General features: G+C 41.2%; 1 long non-coding RNA gene across 1 annotated transcript in view; it reads left to right on the forward strand.

Annotated features, from left to right (window-relative positions):
* Positions 1 to 21972, forward strand: part of LOC129046296 (uncharacterized) — a 139412-nt gene extending 117440 nt beyond the window's left edge. Inside the window, exon 4 of the long non-coding RNA XR_010408164.1 lies at positions 21337 to 21972. This is a non-coding gene — a long non-coding RNA (uncharacterized LOC129046296). The remainder of the gene's footprint in view (positions 1 to 21336) is intronic.
* The last annotated feature ends 1754 nt before the right edge of the window (positions 21973 to 23726 follow it).

The following is a 23726-nucleotide window of genomic DNA, read 5'->3' on the forward strand; positions in this document are numbered from 1 at the left end:
ACCCTTCTGCTGCTCTGCTTTGCATCTCGGCATTGGCCTCCGTAGACTCCACTCCCAGGCTCTTTGGTGCACGTGGCCTCTGGGTAGGTTTGTCTATGGTGGCCTGGCCCAGACCTTGTGTCCAAGGTGAGAGAAAGGAGACGTCAGAGATTTCTCCCTCTTTTGTCTCTGCTTCCGGTGGCATCTCTGAGGGCAGCTGTATCACTTCTCTTGGTTCCGGCCTGTGGGGAGCTTCTGGACTCTGTGAACACTACTTCCTCCCTTTGTCCCTTTGTTTCCCCAACTCTCCAGGTTACCACAGCATTTCCCGATGACCCCGTTGGCCTTTCTAACAACTTTGTAACTGGTTCTCCACAGTGCATGCCCTCAGTGTGGCCTAAATTCTGCTTCCCTGACTGAATGCTGATCAACATCCTGAAGTTGTCAGGAGGGCCCACAAAAAAGAGGAGACATGGATGAGTCCTGGGCTGAAGGCAGCAGATTTGAAACACCTACATGGACCACACAGACGTTTCTCTTACACATTGCCTGGCCTCTACGTGAGCTCCTATTTGAGTGAGCACCATGGATCCCAGCACCCACTTGCTGTGGGAATTAGCATCCTAAGCCCATAGTTGTCCTTACCTTTGGCAACTGGCAAAGGCTTTTCTTGGCTAGTAGCTGCAGTGCCCTTGTTTGGGCCCCTGAAACTTAGCTCTAGGTAGATAACCCCCCTTCTAGACCTTGAGGACATGCTGAAGTCCCAGGACAGAGGATGGGGTCCTAGCTTCTAGAATATCTCATAACCCAACCCCCTTAAAGACAGAACATTTGCATCTCATTTTGCTTTCTACTCAAGAACTGAGCAAGTTAGAGCTGGATATTACCTTAGAGATCATCTTATTCAAATTTTTCATTTTGCAGATAAGGATATTGAGGATCGGGGAAGGGATTTTGGCTGTGCGAGAACTTCTAGCTCATCCTGTATCTACTATATTTGGTGAATATTAGCACCTTTAATGGAGAACCTCCACTGACACTTTCTACACCCTACAGAATCACATATATTCTAAATTTTTGACTCTTTTGTGTTTGAGAGCAGAGAGCAGCTACTGAAAAGAAATCCGCACATACCTATATCTGTACCCGTTCATGCATGTTTGGTAATATAAAAATGTCAACCTTAGGGTTCTGCAAAAGAGAGCTCTTTCTGGAATGACACTTGAACTGTTCAATATCATCTCAAATCTCATTTTGGTGGCTCTAGCCTTCTAAAAGCCTGGCACAAGATGAAGTGGATTAAGGTTGAAATTTTCCAGAGGCTTTGTCTCACATCAGTGAAGTACTTCTAATCACTTCCCATCATTGTCAAAACCAGAACAGCTTCTGAATCTCATGGACCACTGTCATGGTTCAGAAGAACTGCATACCATGGCTGAGAGAAGAACTGTTGACCAGAACGCTGGTTGGCAAAACAAATCTAGAAGGGGGAAAAAATAAGATATCTGTATCCTTGACTTTAGTAGACTGCCAGATCATCTTTTTCAGGAGGATAGTGGCTCCTAATTTCTTTGTGCTTCCTCCCTCCAGTTTTCTAAAAGGGAAGAATAAATTCCAGGAACTTGGTGTTGAAGGCTTCAACTGTTTTGTATTTAGGATCCTAAGCACTAGTGTCTGAATGGTTGGAAGACACATGTATTTTGCAATCCTCCCCACCCCCAGGAATAAATTCTTCATCTTTAATAAGGTGATCTGTCCAGGCCCAGGTAGATTCTCTGTGAGATAATTTGGCAGGTAAGTGCAAAACCAAGACCATCTCTATTTCATTCCTTGTAAACTTCCAGGCGGCATTACTGAGGACTCAGGCATAAAAGTTTAGAATCTGTGTCTTTGCCTGAATTTAATCATCTCCATCAGAATCCTTAAGGAATTACAATAACAGTGATTCATTCATAATTCACAATTTCCATTATCTTCTTTCTCCATCTAGTGTGGGGGGTAAAATTTATGGCTTCATTTACATTGTGTTCTATGAATAATAGAAGAAATATAGTAAAGACCCATGGAAATGTTCTCGCTACAGACGCACTTTGGAACACATCTGCATTACAATAGCCTTCGTACAGTGCAAGATCCACAGAGCCTGCAGCTGCGAAGGAAGCATTTCAAAGGGGCCATTCTCATTATACAGAGTCTTCTCTTTCTTTGAACTTCAAAGCAGAATGAGGAGACCTTAAATGATACGGGGTAGGTAAGTGATGAAATTGTAACTTCAAGTATAAAATATCTTCAGTTATGTGTATGGGGAAACACAGCCATTCAATGGAACAAATATGTTTGCTCAGAATGATATCTGGCAGGCAGGCAGGAACAAATTTAATCTCAATATTTCTTTGAGCTGTGGGGCCTTAACGATAGTCTAGCCCAGAGCCCTCCTTTTGTGAATGGGCAAACGAAGGCATAGAGAAAGAAAATGACTTGCTCAGGGTCACATGGTAAAAGGACGGTCGGGACACAGGTGAACGCCTCCCTCTCTGGCTGAGGCTCCTTCCCGTGCACCACCTTTACCTTTGTTTTAAACACAAAGCACCTGGCTTTGCGACACAACCATAAAGCTAGAAGTAATCCTCTTGGAGAGGGATTTTTCAAACATGGAGCAGAGATGTTTTCAAGGATTTCCCCCTAAATAATAATCTCTCTCAATGGAAAATCTTCACTGAAAAACATTTTGAGACTTGAAGAAAGAAATTTGCCATACTTCTGCGATTAAGGAAATCTCATTTTTCTTCTCCCAAGGAATGACAATAAAGCTGATGAAAGACCATGTGCCGTTCAGATTTCTCCCCCTGGTGTCTAGCTGTAGCCCAGTGCAATACTTTATTACAAATCCATCCACAGAAGAATAAAAACCAACCCAAATAGTATTTAAAGAATGGCCTGTCCTTTGAATCAATAGCTTTCCAGAGACCATATGGAGCATGACCTAGCCAAACCAACCCCCTTTTACATAGTAGAGGTTCAATGCATTTTTGTTGAAAAGATTAAATTCAAAAGTGTACTTTTACTTGTAGTTTGTTGTAGGCTATAAAGAGTCATTTCTAAAACCTACTATGTTCATCACCCACCCCCCCCGTGCTGTGGTTCCTATTTCCCTATCTCTTTCTATTTTGTGTTTGAAGAAAACACAAATCACAGAAAATCGTTATAGAGAAAGGCTTTGGGAAGGATCTCTCGTCTCTTACGAAGGCTCAACATAGCATGCCCTGTCTCTAATTTTATTAAAGTAATTCAGATATCATGTTCGTAGGGAGGCCTTTTGTAGCAGGAAAGGGCAACTGATATTAGTAGGCAAAACACATACAAATTCCACAGCACTGTGATTCACGGATGCATATTCTCTGATCCAACATGTCTAATACATTTAGTCATGCACAATAAAAACCAAACAAAAGAAGCAAGCACCGGCCTTTCACTACCCGCTTCCCACCCCAAGCTTTAAGGAATTCCTCTAGTTCTGCACACCCACAACAAACTAATGTGTCTCCCCCATCCTCCCAAGTATGTAGGAAAGCTCAGAGCACATTCCCTCTAGGCAGGAAGACAAAGAAAAAATCACTTGGTTTACCTTCTTGGGCTAAGTGCTTACACCACCCTATTCTGGAAGTGATCTCAGATAGGATTCCTGTATGTACCAACAGAGAAGTGTCAAGCTAACAACAGTAACAAACTTAAATTTCTACAGCTTACCAAGTAACTGAGATCCAGTCTATTGCCCATTTCAAATTCCACCCCCTAAACTAAATTCAGCCTGATTAAGATACTTTTTTGGTAGAACCACACCGCCTGCCTTATTTCTCAGTGTCTGATTTTTACGCACTGGACTGCTCTTCATTCAGTTAAGAATAAGAATAATGGGGCGGCTGGGTGGCTCAGTTGTTAAGCGTCTCCCTTCGGCTCGGGTCACGGTCCCAGGGTCCTGGGATCGAGCCCCACATCGGGCTCCCTGCTTGGCGGGAAGCCTGCTTCTCCCTCTCCCACTCCCTCTGCTTGTGTTCCCTCTCTCGCTGTGTGTCTCCCTGTCAAATGAATAAAATCTTAAAAAAAAAAAAAAAAAAAAAGAATAAGAATAATATCTGCTTATGAAGCAGAGGACAAAGACCAGATTTTTGATTTTGACTTTTAGGACTCTTGAAGATTCTAAGAACCTGAAAGTCTGCCAGATGGCTTCCCTTCCCATAAACTTTTTTTTTTTTTTTCTCCTACCCCACCATAATGGCATGGGGGATGTGGTCAGTGGGGAATTAAACTTATACCTGCTTTTATTTCTGGACCCTGGTTCTTTTGTATCTGGTCATAGAGACTCAAGTTTTTTTCTGTTTAATTCTACTCTGACAGTTCTCTTCTGAAAAGAGACATGGATGCAAGATAAAGCTATTAACTTTATTTTCTAGGAGCAAAGAGAGCGAGAGAGTTTCTGTTTTGTGGGGGCCCAATACAATCTTTGCTGAGTCATATTCTATTGTGTGACTATACTGCAAGTTATTTACCCATTCATTGGTGATGGACATTTGAGTTGTTGGTGATGGGCATTTGAGTAGTTTCCAGTTTTGGACCATTTTATTTTAGGTATGTATTTATTTGGGGCAATGTAGTTAAGAGCAAGCAAGAGCAACCTTGTAGCTGGTGCCTGAGAAGTCCGGGCAAGATTGGCAACTTGGTGGCAGAAGGGTAGACATAGAACATCCAGCTTGCAAACCCGGGAATCATGCTGTTCTAGGTCAGTGGTTTTCAAATGAGGTTGATTGCCCCGCTAGGGAACATTTGGCAATGTCTGGAGACATATTTGATTGTCACATCCAGAAGCCAGGGATGCTGCTACGCATTCTACTCTGCGCAGGACAGCCCCCACAATGAAGAATTATCTTACCCCAAACACCAATGGTGCTGCAGTGGAGAAAGCCAGCTCCAGATCAAGTCTTACTGGGAATATTGTGTCTGATTCTGAGTCTAACACTTGAGTAAAAATCTTGCCAATTTGGGGCTTGTCCCATGAGGGTGGCCAAGAAGTGGGGGTACTTGAAACAGTATCAAACAAGATACGGGGAATGGGACAAAAGCTGTTTAATCCAGAGAAAAGGAGGCTTAGGAGACATGGAAGTTCATTCTGCTACATCAGAGACTGAACTGCAAGTCACAGGGAGAGAGATTTTGGCTTAAATAAGGAGGCCATTTCATTCATTCATTCATTCACTCGTTTATTTATTTGAGAGAGAGAGAGTGCACGAGCAGGGATAGGAGCAGAGGGGGAGGGAAAGGGGGAGTGGGGAGGAATCTTCAAGCAGACTCCCTGCTGAGCATGAAGCCGCACTCCAGGCTCAATCCCTTGACCCTGAGATCATGACCTGAGCCGAAACCAAGAGTTCAACGATTAACTGACAGAGCCAGCCAAGCGCCCCAAGGAAGCCTTTTTTAACAAAGTTACTGGGAGTAGAATGGGCTTCCTTGTGAAGTAATGAGTTCCCTGCTATTGGTTAAGTTGAAGTAGACCCCGCTAGAACATAAATTCCCTGAGAGTAGCCACTGTATCCCCCAGGGACTGGCACAGAACTCAAGATGTAGTTGGATACCTAGTGAATGGCTATTGCATGAACAGTATTTTGATTCTTTATCAAAGATATTACGGAGGACATTCAAGGTTAGAAAGACTCCAATTTTTACTTTTGGTTTCACCTTGTATTTCCTTAGGAAATATTTTATCTAAATTTTAAGGCAATGGTAAATAGAACTGAGAGCTAGCAGAACTCAATATAATAATTTTAAGCTACATTTGGCAAATTCATTTTTGAAGAGTCTGAATTCGTGTATAATGATGCATTGACACAAAAGGTGTGTCCCACTTTCAACAACCCAAATATTATAATCTACAAAATATATATTTTTATCATTTTATTAAAGTATTACATATAAACAGAGAGGTGCCCCTGAGACAAGTCTACAATTTGTTGAACTTATTATTTTAATTTTATTTTTTCCAGCTTTATTGAGGTATAATTGATACATACACATTGTATAAATCTAAGGTGTACAAAGTGATCATTTGATACACATGTATATTGCAAAATGATGGCCATTATAAGGGTAGTTAACATGTCTATTACCTCATATAATTACGCATTTTTTTCTGTGATTATAACATTTAAGATTTATTCTCTAAGCAACTTTCAAGCATATAATACAGTATTATTAACCATAGTCATCATGCTGAATAGTAGATCTGAAACCTTATTCATCTTATAACCGGAAGTGAATACCTTTTGATTATATAGTTTGTTGAACTTTTACAAACTGAATATACCCATGCCTCTGCTACCCAGATTGAGAAACTGAACATTTCTTGCACCCCAAACTTCCATTTGTGTTTCCTTCCCGTCACCCAAGGGAAGCCACTATTCTGATTTCTAACAGCATTGAATATTTTCACCTATCACGCATCAATGTGTGTTCCCTTTGTTTCTGTCTTCTTTTATTCAACTCTATGTTTGTGAGATCCATCCAAATTCTTCTATGTCCTTGTAGATTAGATTGTTCACGGTCATTACTGAGTCATATTCTATTGTGTGACTATACTGCAAGTTATTTACCCATTCATTGGTGATGGACATTTGAGTTGTTGGTGATGGGCATTTGAGTAGTTTCCAGTTTGGGACTATTATGAAGAGGGCTGCTATTCTAGAACATGCTTGTATCTACTACATATTGCTGTGTACAGAACCACAACAAACCAATAATGCTGTGTTATTTCAGATGGTTCTATGGGTCGGCTTGGTGGTTCCTCTAGAGGTTCTTTCTGGACTCACCATGCCACCTGTATTCAGTTGGACTAGAAAGTTCAAGACTGCCTCCCCCCATGTGGCAGCTGGTGTTGGCTGCCAGCTGAGGCATCTCACATCTCTTTCATGTGGCTCTCCTTTCCCAGCAGGCTGGGTTGGCTTTCTCACATGGCAGTCTCAGGGCAGTGTTCCAAGAGGGTGAAAGGAAAAACTGCAGGACATCTTGAGGTCTCAGCTATGGAACTGGCACACTGTTATGTCTACTGCGTGACTGACCCAAATTCAAGAGGTTGGGACATAGACATCACCTTTTGGAGGAGCTGCTGAATATTGTGGCCATGCTACGAAATTGATCACAATATCTTCCAGTGACTATGTTCCACATTTCTCTTGTCGCTGAGTTACAGGTTGGTAGTTATCACCAAACACTTTTCTAAAGTTGCCCAAGTTCTATTTCCACCAGCATGTACCTACTTGCCAATACTTGGTGTCGTAGGAGCCCATTTTATTTTATAAAGATTCTTTGCTAATCAAGTCAATGTGAAAGAACATCCAAATAGTCAACTAATACACAAATTTAAACTTCATTTTTGAAATGTATTTTGGATGCAGCTAAAAATTAAAAAACCTCCCCAAAACCTTCCATCCTCTTCTGGTTAAAGCAAAGGACCCACATGCTTCTCTGCAGAGGTAAAGGACACATCCACTCACAGTTTTTTCCTGTTCTAATAATAAGCATTATTGTCTCTTCCATCCCTGGCAAGATCCTAGACACCTTGGGCCACTCTTTTAGCCTAGGTGTAATCTGTGAAACATTCCGTAGTCTCTATCTTGCAATCAATCAATCAATCAATCAATCCGAAAGGCAGGCAGGGAGGAAAGAAAAAGGGCTTTCAGACTAAAGTACCTGTGGTCCACACCAGCAGTCTCTGTGTGTAGCCAGGCATGAATATTGGTCCACAACTCTGATAAGTGGGAAATGTAAAATCACTTTTTTTCATAATCAAACTTAATTTGCCTCTTGAACTTCCATTCTGAGAAGGAAGGTTGGGGTGGGAGAAGGTGGGACATAATCCAAATCAATCCAGGGTTGATTCCACTCATCCCTAAACATTTCTCTTGGAGCTGTCCAGTTTGTGGGGCCCCTACTCATGTCACAGCTCTGTAGAGAAGGATATTGAGTCCTGGACCCTCAAAGCTCACTGTTGGCATCTGCTGAGAGGGTCCCATCTGGCCTGGGTCATTGATCCAGGCTGCTGTGTTGTCCTTCACTTCTAGAAGACCAGCCTTTCCTGCTTTGAACTTCATCAGCTCTTTCTGCACCCTATTTGGGAACATGAACAACATTTGATTGCTCTTGGGTTCCTTACAGCAAGGGCAACTTGCTGGGTTTGTTCAAGGCCTTCATCAGGTAGAAGCTTCTTTTGTTCCCACATTTCTTTGAGCTGCATGCAGCCCCACTTGAGATGCTTCTTTGTCACATGGGACACTTTTCTACTTGTTGACCACCTCTCTTGGCATCTGTCCTTCCTTGAACCCATTAGATTCAGCCTCAGAAGTGGGGGAAAGTCAGGGTGAGTTTGACTGATTGTAATAGACTCTGTCCTTTCTTGCATCCTGAGTTCCAAACACATTGAGAAGGGTAAGCAGTTGGAGAACATCACTCATGCATTTACTCAAATAAGTGCTTCTTGAGCAACTACTACATGCCAAGGAAAGCTGGTATTTGAGAATGGGACTTAGGTCTGAGTGAACAATGAGCTTACAACACAGTGATGGTCAGTTTTATGCATCCACCCGGGTAGGCACATAGAACACAGTTATTCAGTCAAACAGTAATCTATCTAGGTGTTGCTGTGAAGGTATTTTGCAGGTGTGATTAACATCTACAATCAGGGGACTTTATGTAAAGGAGATGAACTGGGATAATCTGGGTAGGTCTGATCTGATCAGTTGAAAGGATTTAGGAGCAAAACTGAGGTTTCTCTGAGGAAGAAGCAATTAAGCCTGTGGACTGCAGCATCAGCCCCTGCCTTCGAGTTCCCAGTGTGCCCAGACAGCCTGCCCTATGAATGCTGGACTTTCCTAGTTAGCTCCCACAACTGCATAAGCCAAGTCCTTGCAATAGATCTCTGTCAGGTGGAACCCTGACTGATTCACATACACACTAGTCACAGGCAGTCCTGGTCCCTAGAGCAGTGAGGAAAGATGTTTCCAGTAGAGGAAGAATGGGAACTAGGGATTAACCATCTCTTCTTTTCCCACCTTCCCCTCATCTGGGGCCAGTGACAAAGAGGCAGGGAGCCAGGTGTGTTATGCAAAGTAGATCCCTCCTTCTAGAAGAAAGGGAGTCTTCTCTCACTTCCTCAAACACTTGAGGAAAAGCAAAGATGGTTAGGGACTATGAGAGAAAATTTTACATACTCAAATTAGAAAAAGTTTGAATATTAGATCTGCCTTATTTTATCAGCTGAAGTACCTCTGATGAAATTATTGCTTTTGATTAAAATGCTCACTGAAAGAGCTCAAATTTCAGTCTTCTTTCCTCTATAGTGTCTTATGTAGAATGTTAGCCATGATATTACAATCTAATAAGATGCCAATTATAATCCAAACTTTCAAACAATTGTTTAACTAAGTCCATGACATCATACTATAAATACTTGTGCGATGCATTTTAATTCAAATCCAGTTGAGTCTTCATATAATGTGTACTGACCAGAGGAAACCAGATTATCGGGTCAAGAGTCACAACCATATGCTTTTCTCCTTAAGTCTATATTATTTCTGTGTGTTGAACATCAACATGGTAATTAAAATTGAGGCTCTGGAGTCACACAGACCTGCTTTTAAATCCCAATTATGTCTCCTATTGGTTGTGGGTCCTTGGGTAAATTAATCTCTCTGAGCTTTGGTTTGCACATCTGTGAAATGGGGATGATAACTGTACCTTACTTAAAGGGGGGTTGTGAGGAGTAAATGAATAATATATGCAAAGAGCTTAGTGGGACATCTGAGTAAGACGGTATTTGGAATTCATGCATTTTACTTACCTACTTTCATCTTCTCAACATCACTGAGATTATACTACAAAGAAATGTTTTGTTTTGTTTTGAATAAATGAATGGGAGGGGAGACAGTGGTACCAAATGTTTGGAAGCCATTAACAGAGAAATAGGATGGTAAGTGACTTAGCATGCCTGGGAGAACAGAATCCCAAGCCTTGTAGTGTGGAAAGCTAAAAATCAACCTGATTTAAACCACAGACACAAAGGCTTGAGATCAGGAACACAGGATGGCGTGAGGCAGAGGATCAGAGTCCAGGAGAATTAGTTGAAAACCTGTTTAAGAACTGTTCGAGCCTCAAATCCAGTCCCCACTGGCATCCAGACAGAACATTGTCCCTCTTTCATCCCAATAGAAGACCAGAAGTTTATTCTTTGGAGAGGCTAAAACAGAAAGTCTCTGGATTGGGAGACCCCAGTCATACCTGAAGATGGGGTTACCATACTGAAAAAAAAAACAGGGTTTAAGTGAATGAATGCATTCTGGTTGCTAAGACCCCCAGCGCTCCCTTCCCTCAGCTTCCAGAAGTGATATTCAGGCCTTGTTCCTTCCTAGGAGATGAAAGGAGTCTCTTGGGGGAATCTGACATGGTCTGTGGAAGTTTTGCTGGCGAGCAGCCTAGACAGATCACCTGATGAAATTCACAGTCATTGTCTTGCTCAGAACTAATTTGTTTTTTCTTCCCTCACTCTTAAATACAGCAGAGGACTGGACTACCAGACACAAGAGAAAACTTAAACATTGAAAGATAACAAAAAAAATAGTGGCAATGACACTAACAAAACAGTCTGGTAAAAAAATGGAAACCATGCAGGGAAAAGAAACAAAGAAAAAAAAATCCTCCTATTATTGTTTACATAAATCAAGAACAGGATGCTTTAAAAAAGGAACATTTAGAAAACAAAATGGAACCCTTGATAATTAAAAATGAGAGCAGAAATGAGAAAATCAATGGGAAAGCTTGAAGATGAAATGGAGGAAAAATTAAGTCAAGAAAATTTCCTGGAAGGTAGAGTAAAAAGATGATAGAGAGTAAGAAAATTTAGATAACTAGTCCAGGAAGTACAATATCTGAGAATAGGGGTTCCAGAAAGAGAACGAGGAGGGTTGGTTTAATTGAAGAACATTTCTCAGAAGTGAAGGGTGAATTCTCAGATAAGAGCCACTGAGTTATCAGGACAGTGGTTGGAAATAGCCCTACACCAGCCCACATGTCTCAGAACACTGGGGCCAAAGAGAGAGAGAGAGAGAGAGAGAGAGAGAACTAGTCACACACCAAGGGCCAGGAATCAGAATTGTTTCAAGCTTCCTAACAGCCATACTGAATGTTAGAAGACAATAAAGAAATGCCTTTAGAATTTTTATTTATTTATTTATTTATTTATTTATTTATTAATTAAAGATTTTATTTATTTATTTATTTGAGAGAGAGAGAGAGAAACAGCATGAGAGGGGATAGGGTCAGAGGGAGAAGCAGGCTCCCCGCTGAGCCGGGAGCCCGATGTGGGACTCGATCCCAGGACTCCGGGATCATGACCTGAGCCGAAGGCAGTCGCTTAACCAACTGAGCCACCCAGGTGCCCCGCCTTTAGAATTTAAAGAAACTTTTTTCCTACTTGGAATTTTACACATAGCCAATCTATCAATCAAGTATGAGAGTGGAATACAGATGTTTTTTGGTAAGCAATGTTTAAACAATTTTATCTCCCACATTGCCTTTCTCAGGAAGCTGCTAGAAGGTATGCTCCACCTAAATGAGGGAATAAACCAATAAGGAGGAAGGCACGGGATTCAGGAAGGAGGTGGGGGTCCAACACACAAGAGAGGCAAAGGGAATCCACAGGAAGATGTTGAAGGGGGATCCCAGGATAGGAGCTGTGTACCAGGTTTGGAGGGAAACCGATTCTGGTGGAAACATATCAGAGGCCCCTGGGGAAGTTTCCTCCAAGAATAGCAAATTGATAGAATATCTGATCTGCTAAATATTTTGAAAAGAGATTTAGACAAAAGACAGAGAGCTTGGAGTTGAATTAGTGGTAAGTTCACAGAAAACAAAACAAATAAGGAAACAAGACAATTATCTGCAAGGAAACTAAAATCTGTACGGGAAAGAAACACAATTATTTGCTCATGACTCAACTGTGAACAGTGTTTGTGTTGTCTTAATGTCAACACTGAATATTGATTTAGCGAAATTACAAAATAGTTCTATTGGGAAGTTGGGGGAAGGGAAAGTTGTACTGGGAAGTGTGTGGTGAGGGGCCAGGGAAGGAATCAATTGTTATCACCCAAAGGAGGCCAATAGATAATATCAAACACTGAGAAATAAAGATGTGATCCTAGGTGTGTTGTTTAGAGATGTGAAGATAAATACCAAAATAATCTCTTCAGAGAGCTGGAAGTGGTGGCCTCTGGGAAAGACAAGTGGGACAAAAAGTAGGGAGTTGCTGAGTTTTGCATAAACTGGTACAACACTTTGGATCTTTCAATATGTGCATTTACATCTTTGATAAACATGAAATTTTAAAAAGTCTCAGCGCAGTGCTGGTGCTGTAATGAGTCTTCAATAATTAGCTCTTATCATTAATTTTATTACCCCTAGTGTATCAACCCTGAGCAGATGTGAAAGGAAGCAAGGAGGAACTTCTTTGATGCAGAACAATTCAATCTCCGTGTGAGGTCTCAGCAGTTTTCTTCATGCTGATCTCATTATTGAATTTCGGGGGAGATGTGGAACACTACAATACCTCAGAAAGTTAAAGGGAAGACGTAAAATCAGACTCACTGAGTGTCAACTCTGTGTGGAATTGCGCTCCTCATGTAGGTGATGTCATTTACCCTGAAGGCCACCCTATAGGTATATCAAGTTCTAAGTACTATCATGTCCATTTGACAGTGAGGGTGGTCAGTCAGGAAGGAGGTAGGGGTCCTCTTCCAGAAAATTGAAGAATTGCTGCTCACCACACAGTAAAGGTTGGAGTGGATCTGGAAGTTGAGCCCAACTTTGGAGCCTAAATCCATGCTGTTCCCTCGTCATTGCCATTCATGGCCTCTAAGAGTATACAGGCAAAATCTTGGGTGACAGTTTCATAATAGATTCATGAAGGGAGTCCGGATGTTTGGAGGACAGGTGTAACTGGCAAGGTCTAACTACGTCAGCGTTCTCTTGCCAAAAGCAGACCTCTGGGCGCGAAGCCCTGGAACCTGACCCAGCAGGCTGTCCTTCTGTTCTTGCGGCTTGCAGAGTGCCCCATCTTGCCAACTCTAGACCCACAGAACTGGTCTGCTCTTTGCTTAATCTTTTAGATCCCTCCTGACAGAACAACTTGTTCTCCCCTCCTCCCGAGGAGATAGGTGAAGGCTGAACGTAAACAGAGCCTTTCTTTTTCCTGTTCAGAATGCAGATGCAGTCCAAGCCAAGGGCTTGAGTTACAAGGGTGGTGGGCTAACTACATTCCTGGGGCACAGGACAGTGAGGTGAGACCCTGAAAACAGGGTCCCACGTTGTCATTCTTTGGCTTGAACTCCAGTCAGTCCAAGTGGTCTGTGCTGGTGGAATTGAAGTTTGGGACTACCAGTAACCTTAGGGAAACTTGGAGTTGGACAGGGATAGATGCTTATTGTTGAAAATTTAGGGGATGCGGGTACCTGGGTGGCTCAGTCGTTAAGCGTCTGCCTTCGGCTCAGGTCATGATCCCAGGATTCTGGGATCGAGTCCCACATCGGGCTCCCCGCTCGGCGGGAAGCCTGCTTCTCCCTCTCCCACTCCCCCTGCTTATGTTTCCTCTCTTGCTGTGTCTCTCTCTGTCAAATAAATAAATAAAATATTTAAAAAAAAAAAAGAAAATTTAGGGGATGTCTGGGTGGCTCCACCAGTTAAGCGTCTGCCTTCGGCTCAGGTAATGATCCCGGGGTCCTGGGATCAAGTCCCACATCGGGCTCTTTGCTCAGTGCAGAGCCTGCTTCTCCTTCTGCCTGCTGCTTCCCTGGCTTGTGGTCCCTCTCTCTGAGAAATAAATAAGTAAGTAAGTAAGTAAATAAATAAATAAAATCTTTAAAAAAAGAAAATTTAGAAGATATGGCAAAATACTGAATGAGTGAGAGTACATGTGGGAAAGAAGAGGCACACTCAGAGAGGCTCAGAGTGTGTATTTACTGCATGGACTTCTTACAAAGGTGTGGGTAGGATTAAGGAACCCCGACAAAGAATGTTGAAGCTCCCAGGCCAGTAACAGAAAGGAGTTCTGAACGGGCTTTGGAAGGGAGAATTCACTAGACCCTAGAGAGTTATAGGTAGAGGAGACAGCTATCCCACAGTTCTAAGATTATAGGTTGAGAGATACAATCCCTTCCAATCTATACTGGCAAGAAGTAAGCCCTGGGAATAAATACTCCAATGTTACTCCTCCCAGCCTCAGATTCCCTGCTTGGGTCTTCCCTTGGTTGAACCCAATTAGAAGCCAGAGGGCAAGGGAAAGTGTTAACACGGTCCCTAAAAGTCAGCCTCCCAGGACACAGCAAGGTGGAGATGGGTGGAGAATGGGTTTGGAAGGCGCAGAAAGAGACAATCCAACACAGATATAAAAAATAACAGAGTCGCCCATGATCCCTGGCTTGTATAACATCAGTGCCTCTTTCTTAAATGTGTCTTGGGGATTGCTTTGGTTTTCCTCCTCCCTTCGTGCATCTTTGCCACACTGTAGATCCAGCGCTCCAAATGGTGCCAACTCTTTTCAAGGAGACAAGCACTCATAGCAAGTATATTTTTATTGTGAAGACATCTGTACCTTCTTGCCAGCCAAAAATAACATATGGAAACGTTTCCCACATTTTCACCAGGGGGCACTCACTCCTTTCCCATGGATGGCTAGAAATGTTTTTTTGGAAGTATTTGCTGGCCAAAATAGAATCGTTTTTGTAGCCACAGTGAATGTTGGAATCAGCTCTGTCCCCAAGTAATTTCTGGCCAAACAATGTTTCTGTTTAAAATAATATGACTGGACTCAAAGTATGCCTTCTTGGTAAATGTTTAAAATCCAACTTGCATGTTCCATTTGGAAAATGCTTTGGGTCTAAACACCGCCTTACTCTTCTGCCACTGAAATGAACAAAACGAAGATGACTTTGAGAAAGAAGATAATCTAAGTGCTTCATTTGTAGGTATATTTTCAGAGCTGAGAGCCCAACCAATCAAAGCAGAGGAGCAAATCGTCTCTTTGGGGGCTGCCTTGTAACCCATCCCCATGATTCATTCTGATGGATAAATGGAGCTTCCTCGGGGAAACATGTTTTCTCAAGTATAAATTCTCCCGAACAGAAAGGCATTTGTTTGGTATCGTATCAATCCTATTTAGCTATTAGGTATGAAAGTGACACACTCTGTCAAAGGAACCGTGCAAACAGTTGAGTAATAAAGCAATGTATGGGGAGTGAGTGGGAGGCCTCAGACGCATATTTATAAGCATCCTCTTGAAAGTGTGGATTGTGTTTGAGACTTGATGAAAATATAGATCTCTGATTCCTTTTACATGAGCATTATACCTACAGGGAAATAGAAATATATATTAAAATATTCAAAGTGGGCAATGATGGGGAAAATTGGCTCCTATTACCCTATTGGAGCCTTGTTATAGAGACTCGTTGGTCTACCAGTAAACTGATCAATCAAAGGGATAGAATCAAATTTGTTTGTTTTGATAAAAGTCCTTATCCTTAAGTCTGGAGACTACATGGTGTAATGAATAAGAGCAAAAGTTTTGGCATGAGGTCAATCTGGATTTGAATCCCAGTTCCATCATTTTTATCTTTGTGATCTTGGGAACAACATTCAACCCCTTGAGCCTTAGTTTTCTGGTATTCAAAATGGGGGAAAGTATAGCATCTACTTAAATAAAGTTGACATCAAGATTGAGAATACCACCCAAGTGTCTGGCAAATAAAAACACTCAATACTTAATGGATATTGTCATTATTTTTAAAATAAAACAATTGCATCAAAAATTTCCAGATAATACATATATCTAAAGTAGGTATATTTTCAGAGCCGAGAAGAAATTATAAAGAAATCATCACATGCATTGAAATAATTCATTGCTGTGTTTTTTTTTCCTCCCAATTAACTTTAGTAGCCAGCTATGGTAGTGCTAATTAGTTATTTAAAAAACAACAGCTGTTTGAGTGAATTTACTGTCATAAAACATAGGATCCTAGAGCTGGGAGGACTAACAGATTCATCTCAACCAAACCTCTTTTAAGATGAAGGGAATGCTTTTAAAAATCTTTTTAAGTCAAGCTGGTTTGTCTATTGGAAGTACAGGTAAATGATTGCCATTCCTCATTGATTCAAAAATTATAATTTATACATTACCTCTTTCCTTATAAATCAGTGAGTGAGAGGAAGGGCAATTTCTTTTTATTTTCTGTGTTCCAGCTGACTGTTGCTTTTACTGTCACTGCTTTCTGCAGAATTTAGAAACATGCCAGCGAGTCTCTTCTTTTCAGGTTTTCATGGACAATTAAAAATGAAATTTGATTACAGAATTCTTTCATGACATGTGGGGCAAAGTTATCTTGTAGAGAATAAGCAAAGAAGATCAAAGTAATAAGGGCCATCAATTGTGGCAGGTCGATCTGCTTAAATGGTGTTTATTCATTTGAACATACTCTTCTCCTATGGCATGGGGAGCATTGAGAAGAATGAGGTTTTTTGGGGTCTGCCTGGTTGATGGTCATGAATTTTCATGCCTCTCTGTGGGGTAGGGAAGAGCACAACTAGCCCAGATGGTCCCATCTTAAATAGATATGAAGCCTGGTCTAGCTTATTTTTTGTACTGGTAAAAGCAGAAAGACTTTTGCTAATAGACTAATAGAGTAATTAGACTTTTGTTTAATAGACTGGGGCAAGGCGGATTTTTTTTCTTTCAATATGATCTACTGTGTCCAGGGTTTCCTATATTCTAGTCTTGTTTGGCCTTCTAATTTGGCCACTTGGCCATATACATTTCAGGGATTCTATTCACAGAAAATATGTTGACTATTCCCATGCAGCATCTATTGTGCTAAATGCCAAGTAATGGACAGAGTTGAGGTTCCAGCATAATGTATTCGTAATTATAATTTCCTTTTTTAAAAAAGACAATAAAAACAATAAACATTGTTTTATAACATTAGAGTAATAAAACATGAATATACTCTCATTCTAAAACCTTCCAAAATATGGATGTCAATGAGAAAACAGACAGTGCCTTCCAACTCTATGACTCTTTGCATAGGCAATCACTCTTCAAGTATGGGGCATATCCCTCATGCCATTTTTCTATGTGTTCATGCTAAAGGCTGCTACCCCAACTGTCTCCTGGGGCCTGGCAGATAACACAAATGAGTGAGGGAGGCTGGATGTAAGGCAGTGGGGCAGGGTAGAGACTGTGGACTGCCCCCCACCCCCAAGTTATGGTCATGAGGGAAGACAGGTCCAGTGTGGTACACACTTCTTATTTTCAAGAGAAGACTGAAATGTTGATTTTGAAGTAAAAGTTCCTAATGTTTAAATGCTGGCAGCTAGGGGCGCCTGGGTGGCTCAGTCGTTAAGCGTCTGCCTTCAGCTCAGGTCATGATCCCAGGGTCCTGGGATCGAGCTCCGCATCGGGCTCCCTGCTCCGCGGGAAGCCTGCTTCTCCCTCTCCCACTCCCCCTGCTTGTGTTCCCTCTCTCGCTGTGTTTCTCTCTGTCAAATAAATAAATAAAATTAAAAAAAAAATGCTGGCAGCTAATGAAAATATTTTACAGTCACCATTCAAGTTAAACCAAACCTATCCACAGGCAGAGTGTCCGGATGACAGCTGATTTGTGCCCTTTGATTTACCTTCTTCCCTGCTATTTGCATGCTATTTGCTTATCTGTACTATTGCATGTACTATTTGCATTATCTTTCTAGGCTAATTACTTTTTTTTTTTTTTTTAGATAGAGAGCACGTGTGGAGGGGGGTAGGCAGAGAAAGAGAGAGAGAGAGAATCTTAAGCAGGCTCCATGCCTAGCATGGAGCCAGATGCGGGGTTCGATCCCACGACCCTGAGATCATGACCTGAGCCGAAATCAAGAGTCGGACACTTAGCTGACTGAACCACCCAGGCGCCCTGGCTAATTACTTTTTTTTAAGACAAGCTACTTTCCTTACTTATTTTGTATTCATTCCATTGGACCCCAGTAGAAAAATAATACGGCTAACTCCAAACCTCAGTTTCTATCTACAAAATGTTCTCAAGATGATCCCAAGATGGAAACTAATGAAAAAGATAAGAATAAAACCCAAATCCAAATAACAGGAATAAGAAAACAATAAGAATAAACAATAGCAACAAAGTCAACCTAGAAAAAAAGTATAATTGAAGCCTTGGTGGTTAAAATCAGCCCCAAAAGATGTCACTAACCATGGCCAATGTTGGGACATTGACAGAGTTGTATTTTTTCGGTTCTTTCTCCACCTCCATGCCCCCATCTGGTCTATCTGATTGACTGACAGCAGGATCCCTCACTGGTCACTCAACTGGCTAGTGGCTGGAACTGATGGACAGGGTTGGGAAGGTACAGTCAATGCTTCTGCTCTGATCTCTGAGGTAAATGGAAGATTGAAAAATTGCATTGCAATAGAAATTGATTTAATTGTCCTTCTGAGATCACTTCACTTTGATATACACAGGGCCAAGGAAAACAGAATCTGTAATTAGCTTTGAGTTTCATCCAGTACATCCAGGAATGACCTTATCTCTAATTACTTAAGCTTGGAAATTGAGCTACAGAGACAAGATTTTTAGATTTTTTTTTAATACAGTTTCCAAGTATGCTCTGAGCCCGCCCTGATGCCCTCCCATGCTTGAACAGTTTGCATCAGGGTGAATGTAAGGAATTGAGTTTGGGGCACATGGAAAGATATTTAGCCCGGAAATACTTCAACGACTCCTAACTTGTCTCCTCTACTCCACTGTTGCTCCTGATTGACCAGAGGGATCCTCTTTGCTGAAAATCCATCATGTCACTCCCCTGGGTAAAATATTCAGTGATTCTATTGCTCTCAGATTAAAGTTTACACTGCAACCTACACTCTCAACCTAACCTAACTTAACCTAACGCTGCATTTTGGGCTCTTTGCTTCTCCATTCTCCACTCTGGGCCTTCCCAAATGTCGGCCCTTCTCTCTGTTTGCCGGTTAACTTATCCCACACATCTCGGTTTAAAGAACATTTTCCCTGGGAAGTCATTCCTGACCCTCTAGCACAGCACTGTCCAATAGAAATATAATGTGAGCCACGTGTGTCATTTTAAATTTCCCAGTAGACATTTACAAAGAATAGGAGAACTGAATTTGATTTCTTAATTTAAGAAATGTATTTCATTGAACTCAACATGTCCAAAATATTTTCTTTTCAACATGAACACAATATAAAAATTATTGAGATACTTTCTTCTTTTTATATATATATATTTGGCAATAAGTCTTTGAGATTTGACGCAGATTTTGCGCCTACAGCACATTTCAGTGAAACCTAGCCACATGTGCCTGGCGCTTCTGTCTTGGACAGTGTGGCTATGGACCCAGTTGATGGTGCTCCTATGTGCGGCTCATCTCTCATCTCCAGCCACAGGCCTTCTGTCTGTCCTTTAGGTGAATCCTGCTCTTTCTCACCTCAGGGTCTTAGCACAGGTTATCACATCTTCCCACCCCTCCTGTATCTGGCTAGCTCTGACATAATTTTCAGGTCTGAGCTTTCTCCAGAAAACCTTCTGTGACTTTCCAAACCCAGGTTAGATGTCTATCCTGTGTCTTCCCACGTTTCTTAAGAATTATCACAGCATTGGGGCGCCTGGGTGGCTCAGTCAGTTAAATGTCTGCCTTTGGCTCGGGTCATGATATCAGGGTCCTGGGATCGAGCCCTACATTGCTCAGTGGGGAGTCTGCTTGTTCCTCTCCCTCTGTCCCTCCCCCTGCTCATGAACATTCTCTCTCTCAAATAAACAAATAAATAAATAAAATCTTTTTAAAAAATAATTACCACAGTGTGTTTCCTGCTGTGTTAGCAATGCCCATTTCCTGGTTTGTACTTCCCTCTGGACTGTGAGCTGGAGGAAGGGACTGTTGGTTTCTCTGACTCACTAGTCCAGTGCCTAATACATACTAGATGCTCAATAAGGTATTGTTTTCCAATTTTCAGGCATCAGAAACAAACTTTTATATTCACTTTTGCTGACTGAGTTAATATTTGGAGTCAAATGCCTCAAATTTTTCAGTTAAACACTCAACATTGACTTGATTTATTTCATAAAACCTGTGGACCCACATTCTGTAGACCACCCGAATACTCAGAGAATACTATTTACAAATAAACAGTACAACCTGAGTCAATAGTGTTGTACTGAGGTCAGTTTTCTGGTTTTGACAGCATACTGTGGTTATTTATAAAATATAATCATTGGGGGAAACTGGGTGAAGGGTACATGGGAACACTACTATTTTTTTTTTTAATTTATTTTTTTTAACACTACTATTTTTGTGACCTCACGTGAGTTTTAAATTATTTCAAAATAAAATGTTATTTTGAAAAAGTATATTCTCAGCTTAAATAATTGTAGGTAATCACGAAATTCCAAAGTGCTTTTGCTTAGTATTATGAAAATGCTATGTCCTAAAGGCAAAACTGTAAAAGGCAAAATGCAGGAGTGGGAGAGGAGGGAAATCAGTAGTTCCCAGACTTTGTGGATTCATGGCACACTTTTGCATATCAGAATTTTGGCAGACCTCTTGTAGTGTTTAGGAGACTAGAAACAACATTTAAACAAATTAAGAATAATTACAATGCAATCATTACCACAGCGGAACAATGTCTTCCAGTGTTTACAAAGCAGTTAGTGGTCACCCTTTCGCATCACTCTGCTACTGGAGTAGAATTGTTTACTGCTTTGACTGTAGTCTCTTAAATACTCAAAAGCTCTTGCCCATTTGACTTCACAGTGTAAACCTGTTCACAGCAGGTTGGACCATGTCTTATGTCTCCCTGCCTGCTCAACTAAACTGTCCATCAGGCAGATACAGCTGCAATGCAATGTATTTTCAATTGTGCACCCATTCAAAAAAAATGTCACATTGAGCAAAATTGGGCTGTGCCCCTGTGCCAGGCTGAGGGTTCAATAGTATGTGACAATTCTGTGGTTGGGAGCCACAGATCCAGGCCAGGTATTCTAGATGGAAATTCTACTTACATTCTTGGCCAATGAAAATTATTTTTAAAGACTGCAATTAAAACCCTATGTTTTTTTGTTCGTTTGTTTGTTTTCTTTTTGCCATTTCATACTCTGCTGAACTTCTTCCTCTTCCTTTAATTCAGTCTACACCATGTATGCCAACGTGAGATTTACGAACTCTTGTGTCATTTTGTGATTCTTCTTTAAATGTATGTTTTCTCATTCTAGTGAGAACCTGTAAGCTCCATGAAGATAGGAGAACCATCTGCCGCCTCTTCTGTGTCACCTGTCCCGTGGCTCCTGAGTGAGTTCAATTCCATTCTATCTGTAGCTTCTAAAAATAACCATTAGATTGATTTATCGAGATGAGATGATTTAAACAAAGACAAGGACACTTTAATCATGCCTATGTCAAAGTTGTGATTGAAAAATTTTGCCAACTGCTGTGCAAAAGACACTGTCAAAAGAATAAAAAGACAAGCCGCAGACTGGGAAAAAAAATATTTGCAAAAGACACATCTGAAAAAGGACTGTTCTCCAAAATGCACAGAGAACTCTTAAAACTCAGCAAGAGGAAAACAGACAGCCCAACTAAAAAATGGGCAGAAGATCTTGAAAGACACCTCACCAAAGAAGATAAACAGATGGCAAAGGAGCATATGAAAATACGTTTCACATTGTATGTCATTAGGGAAATGCAAATTAAAACAACGAGATACCACTACACACCTATTAGAATGGCCAAAATCGGGCGCCTGGGTGGCTCAGTTGGTTGAGCGACTGCCTTCGGCTCAGGTCATGGTCCTGGAGTCCCTGGATCGAGTCCCGCATCGGGCTCCCTGCTCGGTGGGGAGTCTGCTTCTCCCTCTGACCCTCCCCCTTCTCATGTGCTCTCTCTCATTCTCTCTCTCTCAAATAAATAAATAAAAATCTTTAAAAAAAAAAAAAAAAAAAAAGAATGGCCAAAATCCAGAACACCCTCAACACCAAATGATGGTGGGCATGTAGAGCAATAGGAACTCTCATTCATTGCTGCTGGAAAGGCAAAATGGTGCAGCCACTTTGGAAGACAATTTGGTGGTTTTTTTCAAAACTTAAGAAACTCTTAACATACAATCTAGCAATCATGCTTCTTGGTTTTACCCAAAGGAGTTGAAAACTTAGGTTCACACGAAAACCTAAACATGGGTGTTTATAGCAGCATTATTCATAGTTGCCAAAACTTGGAAGCAGCCAAGATGTCTTTCAGTAGGTGAATGGATCAACTGTATGTGGCGCATCCAGACAATGGAATATTTTTCAGTGCTCAAAAGCAATAAGGTATCAGATCATGAAGAGGCATGGAGGGAAGTAAAATGCATGTTTCGTGAAAGAAGCTAATTTGAAAAGGACACCTACTGTATGATTCCAACTATATGACATTCTAGAAAAGATATGGAGACAGTAAAAACTATGGAGACAGAAGAAAGATGAGTGGTTGCCAGGGGTTAGGGAGGAGGGAGGGATGAATAGTCCGAATATAGAGGATTTTTTTTTAGGGCAGTGAAATTACTTGTATGATGCCATGATGGTGGATACATGTCGTTATACATTTGTCCAAACCCTGAATGCACAACACCAAGAGTGAACTGGTGGGAATGTTGTGAATCGGGGAATGCTCTGCCGGTGTGGGGGTGCTGTACCTTGTTCTTAATTTTGCTGTGAATCTAAAACTGCTCCAAAAAAGTCTTAAAATGCAAAACAAAACAAAACAAAAACCCACAAAAAACAAAAACAACCCACCCTATATTCTTCAAAATACCCATTCTATATTTATAATACTCACTCACTCATTTCAATAGCTATCTACAGATCATGTATTATGTGCCCACCGTTGAATAGGCTCTGAGGACACAAAAAATTCAGACTCTGGTGTCCTTGTATGCATGGAGCTTACGCAGGATCCCCCTCCTCAGTGGTTCCCTAACACCAACACATCTCAGTCTTGAAAATGTGAGCTGGTCATACACAAATGTCTCCAGTACATATAGGCTCCTAAAGGGCAACCCACCCCTGCAGATCTTGAGGCAGGGGCATAATAATGCCTGGGACAATAGACGATACCAAATTCAGAATCTTTGGGACACACTCTCCAGCTGGCTTATCCATGCTTCTCATTTTCTTCATTTTGGATATTGCTTCACTTTTCCCCCCGTACATAAATGTAATACATCCATTCCTTCCTGTGAATATATAATGAAATGGTGTTTAGTTTCACATGCTGTTTATTAACCTGCTTTTGAAAAACGTGATGTATTGTGGACCTGTTTCCAAGTCAACAGATACATAGGTTTGCATACACATTGGAGTCAGAAAGCAGAATGTTCAGGCTCTAAAATCCCACTGCCTAGGTTCACATCACAGCTCCAGAATCACTAGTTCTGTTGATCTTGAGGAATTCGCTCACCTTCTTTGCTCCTCTATTTAGTAATTTTCCAAATGACGAATAATAATAATATGACCTACTTCATTTCGTTGCCACAAGAAATAAATGAGAATGACCACAAAGCACAGTTTGAGCACTCAATCATGTTAGTGATCTTGGAATACCAATTGTTCTCAAACTAGTTTAAGGCAGT

The sequence above is a fragment of the Mirounga angustirostris genome, unplaced genomic scaffold (genome assembly GCF_029215605.1).
Source record: "Mirounga angustirostris isolate CCGP_5_RB_7025 unplaced genomic scaffold, mMirAng1.0.hap1 SCAF_16, whole genome shotgun sequence".
Classification (NCBI taxonomy): Eukaryota; Metazoa; Chordata; class Mammalia; order Carnivora; family Phocidae; genus Mirounga; species Mirounga angustirostris.